Source organism: Acipenser ruthenus, unplaced genomic scaffold (genome assembly GCF_902713425.1).
Source record: "Acipenser ruthenus unplaced genomic scaffold, fAciRut3.2 maternal haplotype, whole genome shotgun sequence".
In the NCBI taxonomy this organism is placed as follows: Eukaryota; Metazoa; Chordata; class Actinopteri; order Acipenseriformes; family Acipenseridae; genus Acipenser; species Acipenser ruthenus.
The window spans coordinates 48594-56787 of NW_026708431.1; the positions used below are offsets into that span (position 1 = coordinate 48594).

At 43.6% G+C, this 8194-nt stretch overlaps 28 non-coding genes and 8 pseudogenes across 28 annotated transcripts; all 36 read left to right on the forward strand.

Moving 5' to 3' along the window:
• Positions 1–110: 110 nt before the first annotated feature.
• Positions 111–228, forward strand: LOC131733072 (5S ribosomal RNA; annotated as a pseudogene).
• A 100-nt stretch (positions 229–328) lies between these two features.
• Positions 329–447, forward strand: LOC131732958 (5S ribosomal RNA). Its single transcript, XR_009325947.1, has one exon. It is a non-coding gene; the product is annotated as a 5S ribosomal RNA (ribosomal RNA).
• A 100-nt stretch (positions 448–547) lies between these two features.
• LOC131732960 (5S ribosomal RNA) lies at positions 548–666 on the forward strand. The gene has a single exon (XR_009325948.1). It is a non-coding gene; the product is annotated as a 5S ribosomal RNA (ribosomal RNA).
• A 100-nt stretch (positions 667–766) lies between these two features.
• Positions 767–885, forward strand: LOC131732961 (5S ribosomal RNA). Its single transcript, XR_009325949.1, has one exon. It is a non-coding gene; the product is annotated as a 5S ribosomal RNA (ribosomal RNA).
• A 100-nt stretch (positions 886–985) lies between these two features.
• Positions 986–1104, forward strand: LOC131732962 (5S ribosomal RNA). The gene has a single exon (XR_009325950.1). It is a non-coding gene; the product is annotated as a 5S ribosomal RNA (ribosomal RNA).
• A 114-nt stretch (positions 1105–1218) lies between these two features.
• LOC131733027 (5S ribosomal RNA) lies at positions 1219–1337 on the forward strand. The gene has a single exon (XR_009326014.1). It is a non-coding gene; the product is annotated as a 5S ribosomal RNA (ribosomal RNA).
• A 114-nt stretch (positions 1338–1451) lies between these two features.
• Positions 1452–1570, forward strand: LOC131732963 (5S ribosomal RNA). The gene has a single exon (XR_009325951.1). It is a non-coding gene; the product is annotated as a 5S ribosomal RNA (ribosomal RNA).
• A 114-nt stretch (positions 1571–1684) lies between these two features.
• On the forward strand, positions 1685–1803 carry LOC131732964 (5S ribosomal RNA). The gene has a single exon (XR_009325952.1). It is a non-coding gene; the product is annotated as a 5S ribosomal RNA (ribosomal RNA).
• Positions 1804–1917: 114 nt separating this feature from the next.
• On the forward strand, positions 1918–2035 carry LOC131733064 (5S ribosomal RNA; annotated as a pseudogene).
• A 100-nt stretch (positions 2036–2135) lies between these two features.
• On the forward strand, positions 2136–2254 carry LOC131732965 (5S ribosomal RNA). Its single transcript, XR_009325953.1, has one exon. It is a non-coding gene; the product is annotated as a 5S ribosomal RNA (ribosomal RNA).
• A 100-nt stretch (positions 2255–2354) lies between these two features.
• Positions 2355–2473, forward strand: LOC131732967 (5S ribosomal RNA). The gene has a single exon (XR_009325955.1). It is a non-coding gene; the product is annotated as a 5S ribosomal RNA (ribosomal RNA).
• Positions 2474–2573: 100 nt separating this feature from the next.
• LOC131733051 (5S ribosomal RNA) lies at positions 2574–2692 on the forward strand (annotated as a pseudogene).
• A 100-nt stretch (positions 2693–2792) lies between these two features.
• Positions 2793–2911, forward strand: LOC131733000 (5S ribosomal RNA). Its single transcript, XR_009325987.1, has one exon. It is a non-coding gene; the product is annotated as a 5S ribosomal RNA (ribosomal RNA).
• Positions 2912–3011: 100 nt separating this feature from the next.
• Positions 3012–3130, forward strand: LOC131732968 (5S ribosomal RNA). The gene has a single exon (XR_009325956.1). It is a non-coding gene; the product is annotated as a 5S ribosomal RNA (ribosomal RNA).
• Positions 3131–3244: 114 nt separating this feature from the next.
• On the forward strand, positions 3245–3363 carry LOC131732969 (5S ribosomal RNA). The gene has a single exon (XR_009325957.1). It is a non-coding gene; the product is annotated as a 5S ribosomal RNA (ribosomal RNA).
• A 100-nt stretch (positions 3364–3463) lies between these two features.
• LOC131732970 (5S ribosomal RNA) lies at positions 3464–3582 on the forward strand. Its single transcript, XR_009325958.1, has one exon. It is a non-coding gene; the product is annotated as a 5S ribosomal RNA (ribosomal RNA).
• A 100-nt stretch (positions 3583–3682) lies between these two features.
• LOC131732971 (5S ribosomal RNA) lies at positions 3683–3801 on the forward strand. The gene has a single exon (XR_009325959.1). It is a non-coding gene; the product is annotated as a 5S ribosomal RNA (ribosomal RNA).
• A 114-nt stretch (positions 3802–3915) lies between these two features.
• Positions 3916–4034, forward strand: LOC131733060 (5S ribosomal RNA; annotated as a pseudogene).
• Positions 4035–4134: 100 nt separating this feature from the next.
• On the forward strand, positions 4135–4253 carry LOC131732972 (5S ribosomal RNA). The gene has a single exon (XR_009325960.1). It is a non-coding gene; the product is annotated as a 5S ribosomal RNA (ribosomal RNA).
• Positions 4254–4367: 114 nt separating this feature from the next.
• Positions 4368–4486, forward strand: LOC131732982 (5S ribosomal RNA). Its single transcript, XR_009325970.1, has one exon. It is a non-coding gene; the product is annotated as a 5S ribosomal RNA (ribosomal RNA).
• Positions 4487–4586: 100 nt separating this feature from the next.
• Positions 4587–4706, forward strand: LOC131733052 (5S ribosomal RNA; annotated as a pseudogene).
• A 114-nt stretch (positions 4707–4820) lies between these two features.
• LOC131732973 (5S ribosomal RNA) lies at positions 4821–4939 on the forward strand. The gene has a single exon (XR_009325961.1). It is a non-coding gene; the product is annotated as a 5S ribosomal RNA (ribosomal RNA).
• Positions 4940–5053: 114 nt separating this feature from the next.
• Positions 5054–5172, forward strand: LOC131733023 (5S ribosomal RNA). Its single transcript, XR_009326010.1, has one exon. It is a non-coding gene; the product is annotated as a 5S ribosomal RNA (ribosomal RNA).
• A 100-nt stretch (positions 5173–5272) lies between these two features.
• LOC131733042 (5S ribosomal RNA) lies at positions 5273–5391 on the forward strand. Its single transcript, XR_009326030.1, has one exon. It is a non-coding gene; the product is annotated as a 5S ribosomal RNA (ribosomal RNA).
• A 100-nt stretch (positions 5392–5491) lies between these two features.
• LOC131732994 (5S ribosomal RNA) lies at positions 5492–5610 on the forward strand. The gene has a single exon (XR_009325982.1). It is a non-coding gene; the product is annotated as a 5S ribosomal RNA (ribosomal RNA).
• Positions 5611–5724: 114 nt separating this feature from the next.
• Positions 5725–5843, forward strand: LOC131732995 (5S ribosomal RNA). Its single transcript, XR_009325983.1, has one exon. It is a non-coding gene; the product is annotated as a 5S ribosomal RNA (ribosomal RNA).
• A 113-nt stretch (positions 5844–5956) lies between these two features.
• On the forward strand, positions 5957–6075 carry LOC131732974 (5S ribosomal RNA). The gene has a single exon (XR_009325962.1). It is a non-coding gene; the product is annotated as a 5S ribosomal RNA (ribosomal RNA).
• Positions 6076–6189: 114 nt separating this feature from the next.
• On the forward strand, positions 6190–6298 carry LOC131733071 (5S ribosomal RNA; annotated as a pseudogene).
• Positions 6299–6398: 100 nt separating this feature from the next.
• LOC131733015 (5S ribosomal RNA) lies at positions 6399–6517 on the forward strand. The gene has a single exon (XR_009326003.1). It is a non-coding gene; the product is annotated as a 5S ribosomal RNA (ribosomal RNA).
• Positions 6518–6631: 114 nt separating this feature from the next.
• On the forward strand, positions 6632–6750 carry LOC131732975 (5S ribosomal RNA). The gene has a single exon (XR_009325963.1). It is a non-coding gene; the product is annotated as a 5S ribosomal RNA (ribosomal RNA).
• A 114-nt stretch (positions 6751–6864) lies between these two features.
• On the forward strand, positions 6865–6973 carry LOC131733096 (5S ribosomal RNA; annotated as a pseudogene).
• A 114-nt stretch (positions 6974–7087) lies between these two features.
• LOC131732976 (5S ribosomal RNA) lies at positions 7088–7206 on the forward strand. The gene has a single exon (XR_009325964.1). It is a non-coding gene; the product is annotated as a 5S ribosomal RNA (ribosomal RNA).
• A 114-nt stretch (positions 7207–7320) lies between these two features.
• Positions 7321–7429, forward strand: LOC131733099 (5S ribosomal RNA; annotated as a pseudogene).
• Positions 7430–7529: 100 nt separating this feature from the next.
• LOC131732978 (5S ribosomal RNA) lies at positions 7530–7648 on the forward strand. Its single transcript, XR_009325966.1, has one exon. It is a non-coding gene; the product is annotated as a 5S ribosomal RNA (ribosomal RNA).
• A 99-nt stretch (positions 7649–7747) lies between these two features.
• LOC131732979 (5S ribosomal RNA) lies at positions 7748–7866 on the forward strand. The gene has a single exon (XR_009325967.1). It is a non-coding gene; the product is annotated as a 5S ribosomal RNA (ribosomal RNA).
• Positions 7867–7966: 100 nt separating this feature from the next.
• On the forward strand, positions 7967–8085 carry LOC131732980 (5S ribosomal RNA). The gene has a single exon (XR_009325968.1). It is a non-coding gene; the product is annotated as a 5S ribosomal RNA (ribosomal RNA).
• Positions 8086–8194: the final 109 nt, after the last annotated feature.

The window sequence follows — 8194 nt, forward strand, 5'->3', positions numbered from 1 at the left end:
ATTTTTGTAATTACATTTTACAATTGAAATGTGTGGAGGACAAAAGGAAATTTTGGAGGAATCACCCCCAGCTCACTAAACATAAAAGTCATGAAAGCAGAAATGCAATCGCCTGCGGCCACACCACCTTGAATAAGCCTGATCTCGTCTGATCTCAGAAGCTAAGCAATGTTGGGCTTTTTAGTTCTTGGATGGGAGACCACCTGGGAATATCAAGTGCTGCAGGCATTACATTTTACAATTGAAATGTGTGGAGGACAAAAGGAAATTTTGGAGGAATCACCCCCAGCTCACTAAACATAAAAGTCATGAAAGCAGAAATGCAATCGCCTGCGGCCACACCACCTTGAATAAGCCTGATCTCGTCTGATCTCAGAAGCTAAGCAATGTTGGGCTTGGTTAGTACTTGGATGGGAGACCACCTGGGAATATCAAGTGCTGCAGGCATTACATTTTACAATTGAAATGTGTGGAGGACAAAAGGAAATTTTGGAGGAATCACCCCCAGCTCACTAAACATAAAAGTCATGAAAGCAGAAATGCAATCGCCTGCGGCCACACCACCTTGAATAAGCCTGATCTCGTCTGATCTCAGAAGCTAAGCAATGTTGGGCTTGGTTAGTACTTGGATGGGAGACCACCTGGGAATATCAAGTGCTGCAGGCATTACATTTTACAATTGAAATGTGTGGAGGACAAAAGGAAATTTTGGAGGAATCACCCCCAGCTCACTAAACATAAAAGTCATGAAAGCAGAACAGCAATCGCCTGCGGCCACACCACCTTGAATAAGCCTGATCTCGTCTGATCTCAGAAGCTAAGCAATGTTGGGCTTGGTTAGTACTTGGATGGGAGACCACCTGGGAATATCAAGTGCTGCAGGCATTACATTTTACAATTGAAATGTGTGGAGGACAAAAGGAAATTTTGGAGGAATCACCCCCAGCTCACTAAACATAAAAGTCATGAAAGCAGAAATGCAATCGCCTGCGGCCACACCACCTTGAATAAGCCTGATCTCGTCTGATCTCAGAAGCTAAGCAATGTTGGGCTTGGTTAGTACTTGGATGGGAGACCACCTGGGAATATCAAGTGCTGCAGGCATTACATTTTTGTAATTACATTTTACAATTGAAATGTGTGGAGGACAAAAGGAAATTTTGGAGGAATCACCCCCAGCTCACTAAACATAAAAGTCATGAAAGCAGAAATGCAATCGCCTGCGGCCACACCACCTTGAATAAGCCTGATCTCGTCTGATCTCAGAAGCTAAGCAATGTTGGCCTTGGTTAGTACTTGGATGGGAGACCACCTGGGAATATCAAGTGCTGCAGGCATTACATTTTTGTAATTACATTTTACAATTGAAATGTGTGGAGGACAAAAGGAAATTTTGGAGGAATCACCCCCAGCTCACTAAACATAAAAGTCATGAAAGCAGAAATGCAATCGCCTGCGGCCACACCACCTTGAATAAGCCTGATCTCGTCTGATCTCAGAAGCTAAGCAATGTTGGGCTTGGTTAGTACTTGGATGGGAGACCACCTGGGAATATCAAGTGCTGCAGGCATTACATTTTAGTAATTACATTTTACAATTGAAATGTGTGGAGGACAAAAGGAAATTTTGGAGGAATCACCCCCAGCTCACTAAACATAAAAGTCATGAAAGCAGAAATGCAATCGCCTGCGGCCACACCACCTTGAATAAGCCTGATCTCGTCTGATCTCAGAAGCTAAGCAATGTTGGGCTTGGTTAGTACTTGGATGGGAGACCACCTGGGAATATCAAGTGCTGCAGGCATTACATTTTTGTAATTACATTTTACAATTGAAATGTGTGGAGGACAAAAGGAAATTTTGGAGGAATCACCCCCAGCTCACTAAACATAAAAGTCATGAAAGCAGAAATGCAATCGCCTGCGGCCACACCACCTTGAATAAGCCTGATCTCGTCTGATCTCAGAAGCTAAGCAATGTTGGGCTTTTTAGTACTTGGATGGGAGACCACCTGGGAATATCAAGTGCTGCAGGCATTACATTTTACAATTGAAATGTGTGGAGGACAAAAGGAAATTTTGGAGGAATCACCCCCAGCTCACTAAACATAAAAGTCATGAAAGCAGAAATGCAATCGCCTGCGGCCACACCACCTTGAATAAGCCTGATCTCGTCTGATCTCAGAAGCTAAGCAATGTTGGGCTTGGTTAGTACTTGGATGGGAGACCACCTGGGAATATCAAGTGCTGCAGGCATTACATTTTACAATTGAAATGTGTGGAGGACAAAAGGAAATTTTGGAGGAATCACCCCCAGCTCACTAAACATAAAAGTCATGAAAGCAGAAATGCAATCGCCTGCGGCCACACCACCTTGAATAAGCCTGATCTCGTCTGATCTCAGAAGCTAAGCAATGTTGGGCTTGGTTAGTACTTGGATGGGAGACCACCTGGGAATATCAAGTGCTGCAGGCATTACATTTTACAATTGAAATGTGTGGAGGACAAAAGGAAATTTTGGAGGAATCACCCCCAGCTCACTAAACATAAAAGTCATGAAAGCAGAAAAGCAGTCGCCTGCGGCCACACCACCTTGAATAAGCCTGATCTCGTCTGATCTCAGAAGCTAAGCAATGTTGGGCTTGGTTATTACTTGGATGGGAGATCACCTGGGAATATCAAGTGCTGCAGGCATTACATTTTACAATTGAAATGTGTGGAGGACAAAAGGAAATTTTGGAGGAATCACCCCCAGCTCACTAAACATAAAAGTCATGAAAGCAGAAATGCAATCGCCTGCGGCCACACCACCTTGAATAAGCCTGATCTCGTCTGATCTCAGAAGCTAAGTAATGTTGGGCTTGGTTAGTACTTGGATGGGAGACCACCTGGGAATATCAAGTGCTGCAGGCATTACATTTTACAATTGAAATGTGTGGAGGACAAAAGGAAATTTTGGAGGAATCACCCCCAGCTCACTAAACATAAAAGTCATGAAAGCAGAAATGCAATCGCCTGCGGCCACACCACCTTGAATAAGCCTGATCTCGTCTGATCTCAGAAGCTAAGCAATGTTGGGCTTGGTTAGTACTTGGATGGGAGACCACCTGGGAATATCAAGTGCTGCAGGCATTACATTTTTGTAATTACATTTTACAATTGAAATGTGTGGAGGACAAAAGGAAATTTTGGAGGAATCACCCCCAGCTCACTAAACATAAAAGTCATGAAAGCAGAAATGCAATCGCCTGCGGCCACACCACCTTGAATAAGCCTGATCTCGTCTGATCTCAGAAGCTAAGCAATGTTGGGCTTGGTTAGTACTTGGATGGGAGACCACCTGGGAATATCAAGTGCTGCAGGCATTACATTTTACAATTGAAATGTGTGGAGGACAAAAGGAAATTTTGGAGGAATCACCCCCAGCTCACTAAACATAAAAGTCATGAAAGCAGAAATGCAATCGCCTGCGGCCACACCACCTTGAATAAGCCTGATCTCGTCTGATCTCAGAAGCTAAGCAATGTTGGGCTTGGTTAGTACTTGGATGGGAGACCACCTGGGAATATCAAGTGCTGCAGGCATTACATTTTACAATTGAAATGTGTGGAGGACAAAAGGAAATTTTGGAGGAATCACCCCCAGCTCACTAAACATAAAAGTCATGAAAGCAGAAATGCAATCGCCTGCGGCCACACCACCTTGAATAAGCCTGATCTCGTCTGATCTCAGAAGCTAAGCAATGTTGGGCTTGGTTAGTACTTGGATGGGAGACCACCTGGGAATATCAAGTGCTGCAGGCATTACATTTTTGTAATTACATTTTACAATTGAAATGTGTGGAGGACAAAAGGAAATTTTGGAGGAATCACCCCCAGCTCACTAAACATAAAAGTCATGAAAGCAGAAATGCAATCGCCTGCGGCCACACCACCTTGAATAAGCATGATCTCGTCTGATCTCAGAAGCTAAGCAATGTTGGGCTTGGTTAGTACTTGGATGGGAGACCACCTGGGAATATCAAGTGGTGCAGGCATTACATTTTACAATTGAAATGTGTGGAGGACAAAAGGAAATTTTGGAGGAATCACCCCCAGCTCACTAAACATAAAAGTCATGAAAGCAGAAATGCAATCGCCTGCGGCCACACCACCTTGAATAAGCCTGATCTCGTCTGATCTCAGAAGCTAAGCAATGTTGGGCTTGGTTAGTACTTGGATGGGAGACCACCTGGGAATATCAAGTGCTGCAGGCATTACATTTTTTGTAATTACATTTTACAATTGAAATGTGTGGAGGACAAAAGGAAATTTGGAGGAATCACCCCCAGCTCACTAAACATAAAAGTCATGAAAGCAGAAATGCAATCGCCTGCGGCCACACCACCTTGAATAAGCCTGATCTCGTCTGATCTCAGAAGCTAAGCAATGTTGGGCTTGGTTAGTACTTGGATGGGAGACCGCCTGGGAATATCAAGTGCTGCAGGCATTACATTTTACAATTGAAATGTGTGGAGGACAAAAGGAAATTTTGGAGGAATCACCCCCAGCTCACTAAACATAAAAGTCATGAAAGCAGAAATGCAATCGCTTGCGGCCACACCACCTTGAATAAGCCTGATCTCGTCTGATCTCAGAAGCTAAGCAATGTTGGGCTTGGTTAGTACTTGGATGGGAGACCACCCTGGGAATATCAAGTGCTGCAGGCATTACATTTTTGTAATTACATTTTACAATTGAAATGTGTGGAGGACAAAAGGAAATTTTGGAGGAATCACCCCCAGCTCACTAAACATAAAAGTCATGAAAGCAGAAATGCAATCGCCTGCGGCCACACCACCTTGAATAAGCCTGATCTCGTCTGATCTCAGAAGCTAAGCAATGTTGGGCTTGGTTAGTACTTGGATGGGAGACCACCTGGGAATATCAAGTGCTGCAGGCATTACATTTTAGTAATTACAATTTACAATTGAAATGTGTGGAGGACAAAAGGAAATTTTGGAGGAATCACCCCCAGCTCACTAAACATAAAAGTCATGAAAGCAGAAATGCAATCGCCTGCGGCCACACCACCTTGAATAAGCCTGATCTCGTCTGATATCAGAAGCTAAGCAATGTTGGGCTTGGTTAGTACTTGGATGGGAGACCACCTGGGAATATCAAGTGCTGCAGGCATTACATTTTACAATTGAAATGTGTGGAGGACAAAAGGAAATTTTGGAGGAATCACCCCCAGCTCACTAAACATAAAAGTCATGAAAGCAGAAATGCAATCGCCTGCGGCCACACCACCTTGAATAAGCCTGATCTCGTCTGATCTCAGAAGCTAAGTAATGTTGGGCTTGGTTAGTACTTGGATGGTAGACCACCTGGGAATATCAAGTGCTGCAGGCATTACATTTTACAATTGAAATGTGTGGAGGACAAAAGGAAATTTTGGAGGAATCACCCCCAGCTCACTAAACATAAAAGTCATGAAAGCAGAAATGCAATCGCCTGCGGCCACACCACCTTGAATAAGCCTGATCTCGTCTGATCTCAGAAGCTAAGCAATGTTGGGCTTGGTTAGTACTTGGATGGGAGACCACCTGGGAATATCAAGTGCTGCAGTCATTACATTTTTGTAATTACATTTTACAATTGAAATGTGTGGAGGACAAAAGGAAATTTTGGAGGAATCACCCCCAGCTCACTAAACATAAAAGTCATGAAAGCAGAAATGCAATCGCCTGCGGCCACACCACCTTGAATAAGCCTGATCTCGTCTGATCTCAGAAGCTAAGCAATGTTGGGCTTGGTTAGTACTTGGATGGGAGACCACCTGGGAATATCAAGTGCTGCAGTCATTACATTTTTGTAATTACATTTTACAATTGAAATGTGTGGAGGACAAAAGGAAATTTTGGAGGAATCACCCCCAGCTCACTAAACATAAAAGTCATGAAAGCAGAATGCAATCGCCTGCGGCCACACCACCTTGAATAAGCCTGATCTCGTCTGATCTCAGAAGCTAAGCAATGTTGGGCTTGGTTAGTACTTGGATGGGAGACCACCTGGGAATATCAAGTGCTGCAGGCATTACATTTTTGTAATTACATTTTACAATTGAAATGTGTGGAGGACAAAAGGAAATTTGGGAGGAATCACCCCCAGCTCACTAAACATAAAAGTCATGAAAGCAGAAATGCAATCGCCTGCGGCCATACCACCTTGAATAAGCCTGATCTCAGAAGCTAAGCAATGTTGGGCTTGGTTAGTACTTGGATGGGAGACCACCTGGGAATATCAAGTGCTGCAGGCATTACATTTTACAATTGAAATGTGTGGAGGACAAAAGGAAATTTGGGAGGAATTACCCCCAGCTCACTAAACATAAAAGTCATGAAAGCAGAAATGCAATCGCCTGCGGCCACACCACCTTGAATAAGCCTGATCTCGTCTGATCTCAGAAGCTAAGCAATGTTGGTCTTGGTTAGTACTTGGATGGGAGACCACCTGGGAATATCAAGTGCTGCAGGCATTACATTTTTGTAATTACATTTTACAATTGAAATGTGTGGAGGACAAAAGGAAATTTTGGAGGAATCACCCCCAGCTCACTAAACATAAAAGTCATGAAAGCAGAAATGCAATCGCCTGCGGCCACACCACCTTGAATAAGCCTGATCTCGTCTGATCTCAGAAGCTAAGCAATGTTGGGCTTGGTTAGTACTTGGATGGGAGACCACCTGGGAATATCAAGTGCTGCAGGCATTACATTTTTGTAATTACATTTTACAATTGAAATGTGTGGAGGACAAAAGGAAATTTTGGAGGAATCACCCCCAGCTCACTAAACATAAAAGTCATGAAAGCAGAAATGCAATCCCCTGCGGCCACACCACCTTGAATAAGCCTGATCTCAGAAGCTAAGCAATGTTGGGCTTGGTTAGTACTTGGATGGGAGACCACCTGGGAATATCAAGTGCTGCAGGCATTACATTTTTGTAATTACATTTTACAATTGAAATGTGTGGAGGACAAAAGGAAATTTTGGAGGAATCACCCCCAGCTCACTAAACATAAAAGTCATGAAAGCAGAAAAGCAGTCGCCTGCGGCCACACCACCTTGAATAAGCCTGATCTCGTCTGATCTCAGAAGCTAAGCAATGTTGGGCTTGGTTAGTACTTGGATGGGAGACCACCTGGGAATATCAAGTGCTGCAGGCATTACATTTTTGTAATTACATTTTACAATTGAAATGTGTGGAGGACAAAAGGAAATTTTGGAGGAATCACCCCCAGCTCACTAAACATAAAAGTCATGAAAGCAGAAATGCAATCGCCTGCGGCCACACCACCTTGAATAAGCCTGATCTCAGAAGCTAAGTAATGTTGGGCTTGGTTAGTACTTGGATGGGAGACCACCTGGGAATATCAGGTGCTGCAGGCATTACATTTTACAATTGAAATGTGTGGAGGACAAAAGGAAATTTTGGAGGAATCACCCCCAGCTCACTAAACATAAAAGTCATGAAAGCAGAAATGCAATCGCCTGCGGCCACACCACCTTGAATAAGCCTGATCTCGTCTGATCTCAGAAGCTAAGCAATGTTGGGCTTGGTTAGTACTTGGATGGGAGACCACCTGGGAATATCAAGTGCTGCAGGCATTACATTTTACAATTGAAATGTGTGGAGGACAAAAGGAAATTTTGGAGGAATCACCCCAGCTCACTAAACATAAAAGTCATGAAAGCAGAAATGCAATCGCCTGCGGCCACACCACCTTGAATAAGCCTGATCTCGTCTGATCTCAGAAGCTAAGCAATGTTGGGCTTGGTTAGTACTTGGATGGGAGACCACCTGGGAATATCAAGTGCTGCAGGCATTACATTTTACAATTGAAATGTGTGGAGGACAAAAGGAAATTTTGGAGGAATCACCCCCAGCTCACTAAACATAAAAGTCATGAAAGCAGAAATGCAATCGCCTGCGGCCACACCACCTTGAATAAGCCTGATCTCGTCTGATCTCAGAAGCTAAGCAATGTTGGGCTTGGTTAGTACTTGGATGGGAGACCACCTGGGAATATCAAGTGCTGCAGGCATTACATTTTTGTAATTACATTTTACAATTGAAATGTGTGGAGGACAAAAGGAAATTTTGGAGGAATCACCCCCAGCTCACTAAACATAAAAGTCATGAAAGAAGAAATG